Here is a 19,504-nt window from a genome sequence, read left to right as displayed (position 1 = left end):
TCAGAATTTCAACTGACTTAGGGGAGTTTGGCCAAAGGCAGTCACTCCTAATTGTTCCTTGACCTTTCCAAACAAGTCTGTGCACATGCACACCCTCGGGTGTTTACCAGAACCTTTATGCTTAATCTTTAGGTATCCTTGCTTAAAGGACACTGCAGAACTGCAGACACATGTGTCCTTCCAAGAATACTTACCCTACTAATTGTATCTAAAGATAAACTTTATCTCAAACTGCTGGTGCAATGAAAGCCTGAAGAGGCTGGCAATTGAGGCTGTCTGGTTCCTTTAGCCAGGCAGTCCCTTAGCTCTCTCTTTCACAGCAATCCTGTGTCAGAGTAATCATTCATCCATTGTTCAGGGTTTGCTGGTCAGCCCTGGCAAAGTGGTGCCCCGTGTGAGGACCAAGGAACACAATGAGACGCGGTGGAAACCTCAAAAATGAAGAGTAAGAAAACGAAGAGTAACTGCACAGTAAGTCATTGGAGCCTACTTGGGATTTCTAAGTGTGAGGGTATGTTTCTCATCTTAGGTTTCACAACAGGACAGCATCTGTCCACCAAGCAACAGATTTATTTTTACTTAAACAGTTATTAAAAGCAAATGGTGCCTTGATTACAGAAGAAGAATTAAAGGGCCTGCTGCAGACTGTTATAATTTATAATCCTTGGCTCCCTGATGCTGGAACATTAGACTTTGATCTCTGTGAACAAGTAGGTAGGAATTTAAAATAAAATCAGGCCCAGGGAAAATGAGTGCCCTTGTCATCATTAACTATGTGGGCTCTTGTTCAAGCTGCACTATGCCCACTTTATATTGAGAATCAAAAGCCTCCAGAATGCTAGGAGGATTTACCACCTCCCCCTCCTCCTGAAGTAGAGCCTGTAGACCCTGTAATACCCAAGGCCCCACCACCAAAGGAAATATTTCCCAATCCTCCACCTCTGGTATGGGAGAGTCCATCAACTAGATCCTCAGTTATGGGATCCTGTGTCAGGCAAGCTCTGTTAGGAGAGCCTTTGACTTGCCCAGTTACCCAAGATCAGCAAGGTAATCGGATACATGATACTTCTGGTTAGGCAGGCAAAATGCAAATAATTTACTTAGAAATGAGAAAATTGTAATTTGATAAAAATTGGCACCAAAATATTCATCATTTTAACTCATCAGACAGATTTTTGGCCTACACTGGCTTAGGAACGAGGTTGGTCAAGGAACATGAACACAAAGTTTAATCAATACTTATTGGATGTATGAAAGCATGAATGGATGGGATTATTGCTATAGATATGGTTGAAGAAGGAGAATAGGAGAAGCTACCTCCAAACAGATCTTATTCTATGCCATCCTGCAATTATTCTTCAACTGTTTGTTTAATTTAAACTTTTCTCCAGCTCATGGATCCATATGTCTCAGCTAGGTCCTTATAGATTGAAGAAAGGCCCAACCGCAATAGAAGTTTTAATCATTGATGGTAGTAGTTGAAAGAAGGCATTTACTGAGAGAGGTACAGTATTAGACCTTGGGTAATAATAGCTGCCACTGTGTGCTAGTAGATATACTTCTTCTAATTCATTTAATTATCACAATTCTGGGAGACAGAGATTCCTACCTCCAACTTATTTATCAAAAAGTAATAAAGACAAGTACCATGTAGTAAAGGCAGCAGAGCTGAAATTTTAACCAATGTCTGTCTAAATCAATGTTCTCTGCTAATTCACTAAGCCACTCTCAGACCATAGAAATAACGCAACTCCTTCTTATCCCACATGAGGAATGAGAGCTAATTTGACTAATGTCTAAAGATTATAAAATTCTTAGGGATCCAGGTACCCTAAATCCTTTTTTGATTTTTTTTATAGTATAGCAAAGTGCTAATTGCGTAAGTAAAAGATAAATAAGTTGCCCTTATAGAACCCTTGCCTTCACTATTACATCAGCAGGGATATCTGCTGCTGCTCCTATAAAAATCTTGGTGGCTTCCAGCCCTGGAGAACTTGCTAGAAGTTCTTGCACCTGGTGTCCTTTGCTGGCTACCCTAGGGCCTGGGCCATTCATTTCAGAAGTTACAATCCATGTGCTTGTCTTAAATTTTCTTTTCATGTTAGGTGACATAAAATAATGCTAAGGATTTGTAATTCTTGAACTAACCAAGATCACAAAGGTAACTGAATCTAATTTAGTGTTTTTCTTCCCTGTTTCTAAGGCTATAGTATTATAATAAAAGGCATATTTAATTGTCTTTAAAATACTCTAAAAAACACCTAAATCTACCCAGAGGAAGGAACACTTCCAAGCTCATTCTAAGAAGCCAGCATCACCCTAATACCAAAACCAGATAAAGACAACACAATGAAAGAGAATTACAGGCCAATATCCCTCATGAACATAGATGCCAAAATCCTCAACAAAATTCTAGCAAATCGGATCCAGCACTACATCAGAAAGATCATACACCATCACCAAGTAGGATTTATCCCAGGGATGCAAGGATGGTACAATATCCGCAAATCAATAAATGTGATACATCACATAAACAAATTGAGAGATAAAAATCACATAGTCATATCAATTGATGCAGAAAAAACATTTGACAAAATCCAACACCCTTTCTTGATAAAAACTCTCAACAAGGTGGGAATAGAAGGATCATACCTCAACATAATAAAAGCTATATATGACAAACCCACAGCTAACATCATACTCAATGGTCAAAAAATAAAACCATTTCCCCTAAGAACAGGAACAAGACAGGGATGCCCACTCTCACCACTCCTGTTCGACATAGTACTGGAAGTATTAGCCATTGCAATTAGACAAGAAGAAATAAAAGGCACCCAAATTGGAAAAGAAGAAGTAAAGCTGTCCTTATTTGCAGATGACATGATATTGTACATAAAAAAAAACCGAAAGACTTCATCAAAAAACTAATAGACTTAATAAATGAATTCGGCAATGTAGCAGGATACAAAATTAACGCCAAGAAATCTATGGCATTTCTATACACCAATAGTGAGCTTACAGAAAGAGAGACTAAAAAAGCAATCCCATTTACCATCGCACCAAAAAATTAAGATACCTAGGGATAAACTTAACTAAGGAGATAAAAGACCTATATGCGGAAAACTACAGGACACTGAAAAAAGAGATAGAGGAAGACGTAAACAGATGGAAGAACATACCATGTTCATGGATTAGGAGAATCAACATCATTAAAATGTCCATACTACCCAAAGCAATCTATAGATTCAATGCATTTCCCATTAAAATACCAACGGCATATTTCACAGACCTAGAAAGAACTCTCCAAAAATTCATCTGGAATAAAAAAAGACCCCGAATAGCCTCAGCAATCCTGAGAAAGAAGAACAAAGTAGGTGGGATCTCAATACCAGATTTCAAGCTGTATTACAAAGCCACTGTTCTCAAAACTGCCTGGTACTGGCACAAGAACAGACATATAGATCAATGGAATAGAATAGAGAACCCAGAGATCGACCGAAATCACTATGCACAATTAATATTTGACAAAGGAGGCATGAATATACAATGGAATCAAGACAGTCTCTTCAATAAATGGTGTTGGGAAAATTGGACAGATACATGCAAAAAAATGAAACTAGACCACCAACTTACACCATACACAAAAATAAACTCAAAATGGATCAAGGACTTAAACATACAATGAGAAACCATAAAAATACTAGAGGAATCCATAGCAGAGAAATCTCAGACACACGCTGAAGCAGTTTCTTCACTGATACTGCTCCTAGGGCAATGGAAACTAAAGAGAAAATAAACAAATGGGACTACATCAAAATAAATCTACCCAGAATATAAAATTCAATAGCTTTAAAGATATTTTCAAACTACATAATTCTAGCCTTTGTTGGTTATTACATTTTTCTAGTTATAAATTTGATCTTAGGAGGGTAGATATTTTTATTTATTTAGAGAAAATATTATTTTCTGATGTTGACAAAGCTTCTGTCAAAATAATCTTAAACAAAAAGTGATGTTAGAATATTGACTTGGGGTCTCTCAATTTAAAACAAAAAGAAAAAAAAATCTGGCATGTGCTTAGAAAAACTAATTATAGATTTGGGTCACTGAATATTCCACAAAAAGCAATAGAACATTCTTCATTTTGAAAAAAATAATAATGGTGTTAACAGACCATAGTCACAGTGAAAAACTGGAATAAGGAAAAAGTGGGAAGAAATTCCAAGGTTAATGCCAAAATGTTAAGACAAAATGCAAAGGATGATGATGGTTCTTTACTTTTCAAAGATTGATTTTCCATTTTCTGGGAATAAGTATGGGAGTGTGTTACACTGCTGGAATGACATACTTTACCACACCTAAAGTTGCTGAGAAGAACAATTACAAAATCCTTAGTGTTAGTTATTCTTGAACGTTTGCTCTCAGATATCATTACTTAACTAACTCAGAGTGAGGACACTGTTGTTAGTTTTCTGATCCAAGAAAACTGCTGTGAAACCTCATTTAGATGGCAGTAATGGGAAATCAAACACATACCTGCCTTTGTCCTTGTCAGTTGGGAGAGGTAGAAGTCCCTGGTTGTCTTTGAAAAGGTGGTAGAATGGTTTCCTTCACATCTGCCTTCTTGCATGCTGGAAAAATTTGCATTATAAGTTACTTGCGTCTTAAAAGTGTCCCTCTTAAATGTAAATACTCCTGAGCTCACCTTGAGCCAAATAGGTTTACTCGCCTGTTCTATGCTGATTCTGTTAGTAAATACAGCTGCCCAGAGAATGAGTTGAGGAAGATTTTGAGGAGAAGTGGAGACTAAGTATGAAATTGTCTGTCTGTTGGCTGATGGTAGGAGCAAGGGAGAGAGTTCGGTGGAAGGTGGGGAGTAGTAAAGGCATTTATGATGCTCAATTTCCAGCTCTGTTTTAAATCATTATTAGTTGATAAGTAACAAGAAAGTCAAACATAAAAGCTAAGTTGTCAAGTATAATTTTATGTATTAACATGCCCAAAGAAACGTATCATTATATTTCTGATGCTAGTGAATGTGGAAAATATTAATCTAATAGACAATATTTGCATACCCTGACTTGACTTTTGGACAAGACAGCAGAGTAGATAAATGCTGTGCTTGCCGCTTCCACTAACACATCAAATTTAAATTTAAATTATAGAACAACTACCCTTGAAAATCACCTGAAGACTAGCTGAACAGACCTCCTATAACTAAAGATATAAAGAAGCCACTTTGAGACCAACAGGAGGGGCAGATAAACAAAAAGACTGGTCTCACACCCACATGTGGCAGTTAAAAACCAGGAGGGATACTTTAGCTGTAGAGGTCCCCCCTGAGGAGAAGGGGTCCCAGCCCCCTACTGGATACCCAGCCTGAAGTACTAGTTCAGGGAAGAAGAGTCCCCACAACAGCTGGCTGTGAAAATCAGCAGGGACTCAGTCCAGGTGAGAAAGAGGGCTGCTGTAACCCAAGCATCCTCTTAATGGGCATGACCACAGACCCCCTTGCTCACAAGCTCTCACCCCAAGCTCCAGAGAAGGGGCAGTTGCTCAAAATGCACCAGGGACATATGGGGAGGAATTGAATTGTCTGGCTTCAGGGCCAGGGCTGAAGGGATAGCTCTTCCCAGAACTAAAATGCCAGCAGATGCCACTGGTACTTTGTTGAGCCCTCTTACCACCCAGCCTGAAGGTATAGGCAGGGGCCAAATCTGAGTATCCATTAATCTGGCTAACACCACTCTCACCCTACCCTGACGATTCCCTGATAACCCACCCCACCCAATTTATGTTCCTGGCAGTAACCTTTTTCAGAAGCTAATCCAACAAGTGGCTGACCTATGCCCACACTGAAGACTTTCCTAAAATCTCTCAAAGTTCCACAAACCCCAAACACACAGTGTCTGGCCTCAGGATCCACTGTACCTCTTGCTAAATAGCCCCAGGCTTGGTACTAGTGACAGCCTACCTGAGTTCACAGCATAACCACTACCAGGTGTCTCCAAGCCCAGCATATGCAGCTAACACCTGCAGATCGTTTTGTAGCTCCTACCAGGTGGCCCTGGGCCAGGCACAAGCAGAGGCTGACCTTAGCCTGCACCAAAGTCCCTCCCAAGAGGTCCCAGAACCAACACAACTGGTGGTCAGATTCAGACCACACCAGAGCAGCACCCGATTAATGCCACAAACAACACACCCAAAGGGTGGACATGATAGACACCAGAGCCATGCTATAGCAATCCTGCTCCATGGGGAAAACCGCACACAACAGCTTGTCTGTAGGAGTCATGGCCAGTCCTCACATTCAGTCAGCCTAAGGGTAAATCCCATCCACCAAGATGCTGACAGCAGTCAAGGCTCAACTAGAACAGAATGGCACACCCAACCCACACAAAGGGCACACCTAGATTATGGTCTCAAGTGACCAGGGAGTCTATGCCATTCAGCCTACAGGTAACCTGCTATATAAGGCCATTTTCTCAAGTCTGGGAGACATATCAGATCTAACTAATACACAGAAACACATAGAGGTAGGCAGCAAAAATGAGGAGACAAATAAGCACATCCAAAACGAAAGAACAGGGCAAAACTCCGGGAAAAAAAAAACACACACAAAAAAAAACTAAACTAAATGGAGACAAGCAATCTACCAGATACAGAGTTCAAAACACTGGTCATAAAGATGCTCAATGAACTTAGGGAAAGAGTAGATGATATCATTAAGAACTTCAACAGAGACAGGAAACATTAAAAGGAGATAGAAAACATAAAATAGAATAAGTCAAAAGTGAAGAACACAAAAACTTAAATGAAGAATATATTAGATGGAACCAACAGCAGATTAGATGAACCAGTGATTTGGAAGCAAGGTAGTAAAAAACACACAATTAGAATAGCAAAAAGAAAAAATAATCCAAGAAATTGAGCCCAGTTTAAGGAACCTCTGGGGCAATAGCAATGTAACAACATTCATATAAAAAAGACACCAGAAGGAGAAGAGAGAGAGCAAGGGATTCAGGGAATAATTTCACTGAAATTTTTCATGACCTAGGGAAGTAAATAGACACACAAGTTCAGGAAGCACAGAGAGTCTCAATTACGATGAACACAAATAAAAATATTAGAAGAAACCATCAGCAGCAAAATCTCAGACATTTCTCATAGCAATATGTTTACCAATATATCTCCCAGTGTAAAGGAAACTAGGGAGAAAATAAACAAATGGGACTATCCTATCTAATGAAATAGTAATATGCAAATTGACTGTACCTCCACTACATCCACAAGCCACGCCCACAAGCCAATCAGGAGCAAGCATGCAAATTAACCCAACCAAGATGGCTGCGGCCACGGAGAGAGCAGGAGGTTTGGGTTTCCCGGCAATGGAGGAAGCCAAGCTTTCCGCCTGCCCTGGCCTGCCTTGGCCTCCACTTAAGGCTACAAAGTTTCAATTATAGAAGATAAATAAATCCCAACAAAAATGGCTGTGGCCAGGGAGCCAGCAGGAGGCTTGGCTCTGCTGAAGGCTACAAAGTTTCAATTGTAGAAGATAAATAAGTCCCAGATACCAGGGCCTTCACATGGGTCGCCGGGGGGCGTGGCCAGCCTGCAAACCACCACAGGCCCCTCGCTCAGGCTGCCCCATGCCCCAAGGGAACCCCCACCCTGATCCAGGACACCCTTTAGGGCAAACCAGCTGGCCCCCACCAGTGCACCAGGCCTCTATCCTATCTAATAATCCTATCTAATAAAATAATGATATGCAAATTGACCATCACTCCAACACACAGGATGGCTGCCCCCATGTGGACACAAGATGGCCACCACAAGATGGCCACAAGGGAGGGCAGTTGGGAGGGACCAGGTCTGCAAGGGAGGGCAGTTGTGGGCGATCAGGCCAGCAGGGGAGGGCAGTTAGGGGTGACCAGGCCGGCAGAGGAGGGAAGTTGGGGGCAACCGGGCCTGCAGGGGAGGGCAGTTAGGGGTGACCAGGCCTGCAGGGGACGGTAGTTAGGGGCAAACAGGCTGGCAGGGGAGCAGTTAGGCATCAATCAGGCTGGCAGGGGAGCAGTTAGGGGGTGATCAGGCTGGCAGGCAGAAGCACTTAGGGGAAATCAGGAAGGCAGGCAGACGAGCAGTTGGGAGCCAGCAGTCCTGGTAGGATCGGGCCTAAACGGGCAGTCGGACATCCCTCGAGGGGTCCCAGATTGGAGAGGGTGCAGGCTGGGCTGAGGGACACACCCTCCCTGTGCATGAATTTCATGCACCGGGCCTCTAATATCAAAATAAAAAGCTTCTGCACAACAAAAGACATCATCAACAAAATGAAAAGGGAGCCCACAGCATGGAAGAACATATTTGCCAATGATACATCTGATGAGGGGTTAATTTCCAAAATATATAGGGAACCCATCCAACTTAACAAAAGGAAGACACAGTCCAATTAAAAAATGGGCAAAGAACCTAAATAGACACTTCTCCAAAGCAGACATACAGAAGCTCAAGAGACATATTAAAAAAAAATGTTCAAAGTCAATAATCATTGGAGAGATGCAAATTAAAATGACAATGAGTTATTATCTCACACCTGTCAGAATGGCTATCATCAACGAATCAACAAACGATAAGTGTTGGTCAGGATGTGGAGAAAAGAGAACCCTAGTATACTGCTGGTGGGAATGCTGACTGGTGCAGCCACTCTGAAAAACAATATGGAGTTTACTTCAAAAATTAAAAGTAGAGCTGCCATTTGACCCAGTGATCTCACTTCTAGGAATATTTGCTAAGAAACCCAAAACAACAATCAAAAAGAATGTATGCACCTATATGTTCATAGCAGCACAATTTATAATAGCTAAGATCTGGAAATAGCCCAAGTGCACATCAGCAGATGAGTGGCTAAAAAAAATGTGTGGTACATTTACACCCTGGAATACTATGCAGTAGTATAAAATATGTATCTCTTATCATTTGTGATAGCATGGAGGGACATGGAAAGCATTACGCTAAGCAAAATAAGCCAGTTAGAGAAAGATAACTATCACATGATCTCACTCATATGTGAAATCTAATGAACAAAATAGTCCAGAGACATAGAAGCATGGAACAGACTGACAAATTTCAGAGAGTAGGCCTGGGTGGGTGGGTAGGGAGAGACTAACCAGGGAACTTAAATGCATATATGCATAGCCCATGGACACAGACAATAGTGTGGTGAAGGCCTGGGAGGGGCTGGGGTAGGTTGAAGAGGATCAATGGAAAAGAAAAAAAACAACTAAGGGTAAGGGGACATCTGTAATACTTTCAACAGTAAAGATAATATATATATATATATATATATATATATATATATATATATATATATATATATCTCCAAAGGGGAAAGAGGACCACACCAAGACACCGTATAAATAAAATGCCAAAGGTTCAAGACAGAGAGAGAGTTTTAAAAGCAGCAAGAGAAAAGCCATAAGTTATCTACAAGGCAGCTCCCATAAGACTATCAGCTGATTTCTCAACAGAGACTTGGTCAGAAGGGATTGTCATGAAATTGTCAAAGTGATGTAACACAAGGAACTTGGTCTAGAATCAAAGGAGAGATAAAGAGTTCGTAGACAAGAAAAATCTGAACGAATTTATCACTTTCAACCAGTATTACAAGAAATGTTAAAAGGCCTGCTTTGGTAAGGAAAAAATAAAAATATGAATAAGAAACTACCACAAAGAAGAATTTCGTTGCCAAATGTAAACACATAATAAAAGTAGTAGATCAACAAACACTGAAGCTAGTACACAGGTTAAAAGCAAAAGTAGGAAGATCATATGTTATTACAGCAGTAAATTAAGGAATACACACAAACACACACATGCATAAGAAGTAAAAAGTGAATGACAAAAACATAAATGTGTGGAGGATGAGTAAAAATGGTAGTGATTTTATAATGAATTTAAACTTAAGTGACCATCAACTTAAAATAGATTGCTATAAACATAGCTGGTATATAATAAAGCACATGGTAACCATAAGCCTAAAATCTACAAGAGCTATACAAGACATAAAGAAAGGAATCCAAACACAATACTACAAAAAGTCATCCAATATACAAGAGAAGAGAGTAAGAGAATAGGAGAAAAAAAACAACAACAACAAAAAGAGAGAACCAAAACAATCAGAAAACAATTAATAAAATGACAATAACTACATACCTATCAATAATTACTTTAAATGTAAATGAATTAAATGTTCCAATTAAAAGATCAAGGGATAAAGAAGTGGTACATATAAGCAATGATATATTACTCTGACATAAAAAATAATGAAATCTTATCATTTGTGACAACATGGATGGACCTAGAGGGTATTATGCTAAGTGAAATAAGTCAGTCAGATAAAGACAAATACCATATGACTTTATTCATATGTGAAATCTAAAAATCAATATAAATGAACAAACAAAACAGAAACAAACTTATAGAGAACAGATTAATGGTTGCTGGATGGGAGGCAGATTGCAAGGGCTAGGTGCAAAAGGTGAAGGGATGAAGTACAAATTGGCAGTTTCAAAATAGCGATGGGGATGTAAAACATAACAGAGGGAATATTGTAAAAACTGTATGATGCCAAGTGGGTACAAGACCTGTAAATTATATAAATTTCTAACCACTATGCCATAAACCTTAAACTAATATATTAGTACATGTCAACTGTGATTTAAAAATTAATTTAAAAATAACCGAAGTAAAAGTAAAAAAAATAATAACAGTATTTGCATATCCTATGGGAATACAATTTATTTTAACAGAAGTAGAGCTGAACACCCTTTAGAAAAGCATACATTATAGGTAGTCTTGTGGTGGGGTGTCTCCGTTGGTATTCTAATTAAATGAATAAAAAAACAGAGACTTAAGTTCTATTTTATCCATGGAAATTTGGACAAGTCACTTTTCTTCTTTTTCAGCTGTTCCTCTCAAGTTAGCTATATGCTTTGGAGGCAAAAGGTCAGCCTCAAGCTATCCTAGGTAATACTTTTACTAAATGTTTTGCCACAAGGGGCACCAGGTCTCAAAGGCTGCAATACCCATTTGTTTGCCATTCTCTGCCTGACTGCTAATGAATAGCCACATATTTTTTGTTATAATAATGATTGACATTCAGGCACAAATTTCTGTATTAGCTAGCTCTTGTAACAACAGTAATTTTAAAATGAAGAGATGTTGTAAGACAATAGTATTCAAGTCACTCTCCTAAGCAGAGATGAGTTGTTGAGGAGTGTGGGCAGCTGCCATCAACACTTCTCTCCAGTCCCTGCACCCAAGGAAAGAGGGTGATGTGGACGTTGGCACATTACTTGCCCTCACATTCCACTGGGAGTTGGGGAATTCAGTGACAAGGCTGCACTTAAACTAGAAGGCTTTTGTTACTAAGAGGAATAAAGGAGGAAAAAATACTGAGAAATCATTGGTATTCTCTTCCACAATAGACTTTAAGTCGACAAGCAAAGCCAAAATTGAATATTTACGATCTTCAAGAATGTTTGTCTCCTAGACATTGGCTCTTTTGCTCTGCCCAACCTCTGTTCTTTGGTTTAATGTTCTCTACTTTGAGGTCATTTGAAAAAATTCGCCTTGGAGATAGAGACATACTCTTATAAGCAATCCCAGCTACCAGTTTGTATATAAAAAGTGCCACCTTTGTTGGTGGAGGTTGTTTGACTGGATTTGTTCCTCCCATTTCAGCTTGTGATAAAAAATGTGATGTGTTTTTAGTTCTTTAATGTTTCGTCTTATGGGACTCTCAGTCAATTTTATATGATGAGCCATGAGCAAAAATACCTTTTCTTGTTCTCTTCCTTCTTTGCTTCCAGAAATGTTTCCTTCAGCTTAGGGATATGGGAATATAAAGGGTGGGGCAAAAGTAGGTTTACAGTTGTGAGTACATGAGACACAAAATTTATTCTTGTATTATTATTTATTAATTATTATATTATTTTCCATATAAACTACTATAAACCTACTTTTGTCCAAACTTGTATGTGTATATATATGTATATATATATATACACATTATATTAGCATACATAAAATGCACATATTAACAAAAGGAAGCATTTAAATTGAGAGCAGACTTAAAAGTAATCTATGCAGCTTGGTAGAAGGAATATAAACTTTTAAAAATGTCTATGTTTTTACACAGATCTAAATCAAACCTGGGATAAGGGAATCTTACACCACCCTGGGAACTTGTCTCTTTACATTTTCTCTAGTCTCAGAATAAGTTGGAAAAGTCTCGCCAATAAAATAATATTTCCCAGGATTCGGGTATAGTGGCAATAATTTCAACTGGGGAAATAATATTTTCTGGATTAAGAATCACCAAATATGCCAGCCTAAAACCACACATCCATGAGGAATTGGTAGACCATGGCTAATGTGAGACAAATCAGAAATGCTACTTTATTCCTATTCTGAACCAGTGTAAGTGATTTTAAAGAATCAAGGTAAGAATAAGTATTGTGACCTAAAATTTTCCACCTGCCTTTCTAGTTACTGTCTGGAATATATCTGTTATGTTTGTTGGCATGTATCTGTCCTCTTGTCTTTCCATTATTATAAAAACAGGAGTCAGTGACCTTGGTAGTGACCTTAGCATTTTCCTTAATCTCTCTGAGCCTCCTTTTCATTATCTCTAAAAGGGGGATAATAACCCTTCATATGTAGTGTTGCCATAAGGATTTAGGGAGTTAAATATTAGAGTGCTGAGCATAGTCGCTGGCAGTTAGCAATCAATAAATAACAGTAACCATTATTACCTCTGTTTTCCTGAGACCTAGCACAGACAGTGTCCAGTAAATGTAGACTAAATATCTGATTCTGATTGTGAACTCCAACACAAGATGACTACCTCTTCCTTAGCTCCTGGCACATCGATTTACTCCTACTATATACATTTATTTACTGTATATTTTTTGAGAATTCAGAAATGGACAAACCTGGTGTCTGAAATAATGAAGTTTAGAGTCCAGTGAAGATCCACAGTCTTGATTTTTTCTTTATGTTTACAGTTATTTGACCTGGCATGGATATTGTACTTTATTTTCCGTCATTTACAGGAGTTCCTTCTTATCTGTGTTCTAGCACTGGCCTGGAGTTGATAGTTCCTCTGGCTTGCATTTATGAATGGCTGGCATCCTAAAACACTTTCTCCTTAAGGAAAGTTCACAAAGTCACATTTGGAAGGGAGATGGTGAATTCTCAATTATGATAGAATATCTATCTTTTAAAAACTTCTGACTGTGGGAAATTGCCCTGAGCACTGTTTCCTCAGATGCTGGGATTGCAGACCTGGGCACTGAGTTAAGTTGCATCGCCATCTGGTGGTCATACAATGTGGTGCCCAGATGCAGAGTTTTAATGAATTTGTGAGTAGGTTTCATAAGTTAGAATTAAAGGGCTCTCAGGAGTCACCTTGTCTACTTCCCTTATTTATACTAAAGAAAAATGAATCCACCCTTCGCCCCCAAAAAATAACCCAAACTTAATGTTACAAAAAGTTAATTGCAGAACTGCTGTCCCATTTTAGTTGCTATTTCCCTGAACAGTGTACAACATGAAGTGCGTGGTTATGGCTGAATGTTGGCATTTTCTTTTATGGAGTCACATAACCCACTGTGAACCCATGTGTTCTTATTTTTTAAATGAGGGTGATATGGTTGTTGTCTCAATTGAATAATAAGGGATGTGAAATTCTATATAATAAAAGTCTAATATGCAAATTGACTGAACAGCAGAACAACTAGTCGCTATGCTGTGCACTGACCACCAGGGGGCAGACGCTCAATGCAGGTGCTGTCCCCTGGTGGTCAGTGCACTCCTACAGGGGGAGCACTGCTCAGCCAGAAGCCGAGCTCACAGCTGGTGAGTGCAGTGGCATTGGTGGGATCCTCTAGCACCTCCACGGCAGCACTAAGGATGTCCGACTGACAGCTTAGGCCTGCTCCCCAGGAGACTCCCAGAGGGCTCTCAGACTGCAAGAAGGTGCAGGCCGTGCTGAGGGATCCCCCCTCAAGTGCACGAATTTCATGCACCGGACCTCTAGTGGTTTTTAAAGCAATAAATTAAAAGAAATCTAAGTTCATATGTACTTTTTATTTTTTTTTTTATATGAAAACATGTATCTCTTTCAAAACTGCACTTGCAGTTGAGAGCCACTCATTCATTTATTCATAGCTTACTTCCCTACCAAGCAATTGCTATGTCATCATTATATGAAGGGAGAACACAAAGTTTAAGAAAATATACACTTTACCATTGAAAAGAGCAGTCTAATGGTGAAGACAGACATTAATAGGTTAACATGTTGTGATAACAGATATTAGAGACTGGTATCAAGTTTAGTGCATCCACTGAAGGTGTTTGGTTTTGCCAAGTTGGGTAGAGAGGTCTTGCAGAGACAGAAAAGGCTTCATATAGGAAAAAATAAACTTGAATTACTCTCAGCGAAATACTAGTGGTATGCCAGAGAAATAGGTGAGGATAGCTGACAGGAGGAAATGCCAGACATGGAATGCTAAAACCCTAAGAAGAACTTATCAAAAGAAAAACACAAACAAACAAATAAAACACAACAATTATATTGTCCAATAATTATGAAAATATTCCAGTTCTGGCAAGTCTTCCAAACTCATGGCTGTCATTTATAACAAATGACAAGTTAATCTGATTTCTAGACAATATTTAATTACCTAAAAATTAATATTTTGTATGCATATATGAAAACTAAGATCATTTTAAATTGTGTAATATCATATGACCTAAGGAGTCAATAGAAAACAATGGGAATTGAATGACTTTTTGAAATCTCATCAAGACTAATCATTTCATTGATTTCTATCTTGCATGTTTGTCCTTTAGTTCTGTGTTAATGACTGTTGGAATTTTCTTCTATCTCCCTCTCATGAGATTGAGTATTTTGAAAATTATATTCATGTCTTGAAATGAGTCTTTCTCTTTTCAAATACCTTCTGGTCTTCCTTGCCATCCTCTGACATTCAGAAAATTGCTTTCTATATAGATTGATTGACAGCCATCTATCCACATGTCATTCATTCTAAATGGTTTCCTTCTGAGCTATCTCAGGATGAGAAGTGTTCATTAGTCCTTCAAAATGTAGCTATAAAGACAACTCTGTCAAGAAGACACTTCCAGGTATACTGAAAGTCCAAAATTATAATCTTTCAGGGTGTGTTTTCCTATTCCTGTGCATGTCAGTGAGAAAGGAAAACCTTCAGCTTTTTAATCAAATAAGGTAACAAAATAATCAGAAAAGAAAGAAAGAAATTTTCTTTTATTGAGGGAATGTAAATTTTCCCAATTACACAAAAATCTGGTTGTGTTTTAAAAATTTTAAAAAGCTGTTTGTGGATTCTTTCTTTAATTTGCCCATCACAAATATTATGATTCTCAAAAGGCATTGCATCCTGACTTTGTCCCACTTAGGTCACTCCTTCTGCCTTGAAGTGCCTGCCCCTCCCCTGACTTTTGTTTTCACTCTTTCAATGGTAATTTTGATTCAAAATAAATCACACCCTCAGGGAATGTCTCCTGACTGCTCTGCTGGAATACATGCACGATCCACCTGCTCACTGGGCAGATTGATTGCAGGCACAGTGGTTTGTGTCTCCCTGTTTCATATCCTTTGCAGTGAAGCTTTGAACTTACTCCCATTAAAAGTCTACTTCCCTACCCTTGCTGGGTGGCTCAGTTGGTTGGAGCATCGTCCTGTAGACTGAAAGGTCGTGGGTTCAATTCCGGGTTGGGGCACATAGCTAGGTTGCCAGTTTGATCCACAGTTGAGGTGTGTGCAGAAGCAACTGGCCAATGTTTCTCTCTCTTTCACCCTCTCCTCTCTCTCTCAAATCAATAAACATATAAGAATATTTTCAAAAAGAGTCTACTTGCCCATTCCTTGAACCTGGATTTACCTTGTGATGTGCCGTGGTTAATAGAATGCAGAACAATATTGGTTTGCCAGTTTCAAGCTAGAACCTGAAAGACTGCATTGCTTGAAATAAAAACAAACAAACAAACAAACGAACGAACAAAAACTGGTGAGCTCCTAACCAAAAGATACTAAACTATTTCTCAGTTTCTTTATCCAGCACCTCTCAGGCACTTACTATCATAGAGGTTCACACACACAAAAATAATAATAAGACAAAATACAGATATACTGAAACCTTCCCACATTGAAGAATTCCACTGGCAGAGAGACCAGTACACTGTACCCCAAGGCAAGTGGCTTTGGACAGCGTGTTTGAGACCAAATGATTGTCAAGTCTGATCCTGAGCAGTGGGTATTATCAAATATGTATGATGATGAGAGCCAAACAAAACAAACTGTTTACGTATATCTATCCTGTGGGTTTCCCTCAATCTGAAAAGAATGCTTCTAATTAGTTTTTGACCATTGTTAGTGTTCATTACTTAACAGAAAAGGTTATTGGGGCGCATGAATTACTTTTAAGTGTTAGACTACTTAGCAACCTAATTATTCTTGGCAGAACTGTGAAAGAACACAAGTTTCAACACCTCGAGTTGCCTACTGTGTTGGAATTGAAGGCTTGCAGTTGTCTCTCAGTGATTGCCGATTCTGCCAAACTGGGCATCTAGTGTCCTAACAAGGAGAAATCATGCCATCTGAAACATACCAAAGGTCACTACTGTATTTGATCCCTAAATCAAAGGGTATGAAGTGCTTTCTTTGGGTTTTGTGGCTCCTGTGGGAAATTTCACTGACTTCTTCATTATCAGAGTAAAACTGGGGCATTCAGTTCCAGGAAGGAAAAAGGTAAAGTGCAACTGGAGCTGATTCCTACTCTTCTGCCACCTCCCTGAAGCCCCTCTGTCTTGTTCTCATTGATTCTGTGATGCCTTTCAGATGCTAAGTTTCAGTCCAAGGAGAAACATGGGCACACCAGTAGCTTTCACTATTTGGGATTTTTCCATCACAGAAAAATATGGGGGGTTGCTTTTGAATTACAGCATAATAACAAGTCATATGCATGTATATATAGCAATGCTTAATTAGATCCCAAATTAAGCATTGCTATATATTGGACAGTCATCATAGCAACCTATGCAATTCTAGTATGTAACACAGAAATTCAGGTACACCTTCCTGCAAACACCATATTCAGGAGAGTAAAATTATTCCCAGAGAGGACATTAGGAAAATCTAGGATTCCGAAAGGACAGAATATATTTCTGAGCGTGAGAAATGACTCTATAGTTCTATAAAAAAGAGCTTGCGGTGCCTCCCCCACACCCATGGAGGCAAATATCACCTACATTGCATTAGATCACTTTCCACCCTCTCAATATATAAGTTGAGAATTGTGTTGGTAGCTTGAAACAGACACTAGAAATATGAGCTGCTTCCCAAGGAAGAAATTTAATTCTTCCTCATGTAAAATAAATCCAGAGATAAGAAGTCCAGGGCTGCTAAGTTATCTCTGTAAAGCCCTCCCCTTACTGTTTCACCATCTTCTGCATGTGGCTTTTATCCTCAAGGTCACCTTCCTTCCAATATAGCTACTGGACACCCAGACATGGCATCTATATTCCAACATGGAAAGAAGGAAAGATAGACAGGAATATCTGATTTTTCTTAACAGCTTGAAATTTTTTAAAGAAGTTTCCCTGAAAATCCTTACCAAAAACTTCTACTTAATACTACTTGCCAGAATGTATATATATATATATATATATATATATATATATATAGCCACAAGGGATGCTAAGAAGTGCAGTCTGTTAGCTGGGCACATTTCTGATTCCAATTAGTTTGGGGCTCAGAAATGAGTAGAGAATGGATATTCAGGGAACAACTAGCCAAAACTGCTCTCCTAGGTTAGGAATATGATAGAGGGAGGTGTTACAATGAGCTGACAATGAACCGATAGAGATGATAAAGGGAGGGGGTAGAAGAGTCAGGTTAGGCACTAGTATCCTAAAATTTTTGCTGAAGACTGGAAGAAATCAGAAGTCATTTGTGGAATGACGTGATTAGAAGTTCAAGATACTTTTCAGCAGGCGCCGAGCCACAGGAACAACTGGCACAAGCACCGCAAGACTGGGAGCAAGAGAAAGTCCTACCACAAGAAGCAAAAATAAGAGCTGGGGTGCCCTGCTGCCGGCATTAAGATTGGCCCCCGCCTCATATACACAGCCCATGTGTGGGAGGCAACAAGAAATATTGAGCCCTGAGGCTGGACGTGGGCAACTTCTGGGGCTCAGAGTGTTGTATGTGCAAAGCAAGGATTGCTGATGTCTACAATGCATCCAACGATGAACTGGGCCACCCCAAGAGCCTGGTGCAGACCTGCATCGTGCTCACTGACAGCACAGAACCAACAGTGGTGCGAGTCCCACTGGGCACTGCCCCTGGGCCACAAGAAGGGGGCCAAGCTGACTCCTGAGGAGGAAGAGATTTTAAATGAAACACAATATAAGAAAATTCAGAAGAAATATAACGAAAGGAAAAGGAATGCCCAGTGTAGCAGTCTGCTCCAGGAGCAGTGGCAGCAGGCAAGCTTCTGCGTGCATTCCTGTGAGACCAGGCTATCGTGGCCGTGCAGATGGCTGTGTGCTGGAGGGCAAGGATCTGGGGTTCTAACTGAGGAAATTCAAGGCCCAGAATGGCAAATAAATCCTCCTCCCTCCTACCTTAGCTCAAGTAGAGATGTTTATTGTTGTAAAAAACAAAACAAAACAAAAACACACACACAAAGAAGTTCAAGATTTAGGACAAGAAAAGCAAAAGAGAAACTGTAAATACTACTTCCTGATTTTGATAATCTGTCCAGGAAGAGAGCTGTGGGTAAATCTAGGTCAGTATTTTGTGCCCAAATAACAGAAACATTCAATCAATTCCAAACACAAGTTCCATGTCTCTGCATCCAGTTGAAGATTCTGTTCTTAGAGTCCTTACCTAGCCTGGACCCTGTGCACTGCAAAAATAAGAGACAGTTGCACACATATCTCTTTTTGACTTTCTAAGCTCTGCAGACCACACTAGGCCATGCTATGATGTCAGAGTAAAGTGTCAGGTCCTACAAGGAGAGAACGGAGTAGCTCTACACCGAGAACTTCTGGATCGGAGAAAGAGCTGCTAGAAGGAATCCCACCCCATCTAGAATGTAATGGGAAAGTCAAGGTGCAAGAGGAAAATAGATCTGAACAAGTTAAGGAAATTCACTAGAGTGGGGGCAGACTTTCATGTAAAGGAAGATTTAGAAAGAAAACTATTCTCATTGAGAAGGTTGCTTTCTGGGGAGAACACAGGAGCCTTTGACTCCAATACACCAAGTAATTAACACACTGAGTAAGGTGGAGAGGTGGGGTCTGATCTGTAAAGAGGTGCCATGTGCCTGCCTAGGGGCTAGATCTCAAGCCCCACTGCAAAAGCTCCAATCTGCCAGACGAAGCAGGGGAAACTGAG

At 39.5% G+C, this 19,504-nt stretch overlaps 1 pseudogene across 1 annotated transcript; it reads left to right on the top strand.

Annotated features, from left to right (window-relative positions):
• Positions 1-413: 413 nt before the first annotated feature.
• Positions 414-18,679, top strand: LOC308244186 (small ribosomal subunit protein eS8-like; annotated as a pseudogene). The gene is made up of 3 exons: positions 414-445; positions 530-710; positions 18,097-18,679. The product of its transcript is annotated as a small ribosomal subunit protein eS8-like (transcript).
• Positions 18,680-19,504: the final 825 nt, after the last annotated feature.

This window comes from Plecotus auritus (genome assembly GCF_963455305.1).
Source record: "Plecotus auritus genome assembly, chromosome: 3".
Taxonomy (NCBI): Eukaryota; Metazoa; Chordata; class Mammalia; order Chiroptera; family Vespertilionidae; genus Plecotus; species Plecotus auritus.
Note: the sequence above shows the minus strand (reverse complement) of the source record. Positions and strands in the feature narration are given on the sequence as shown.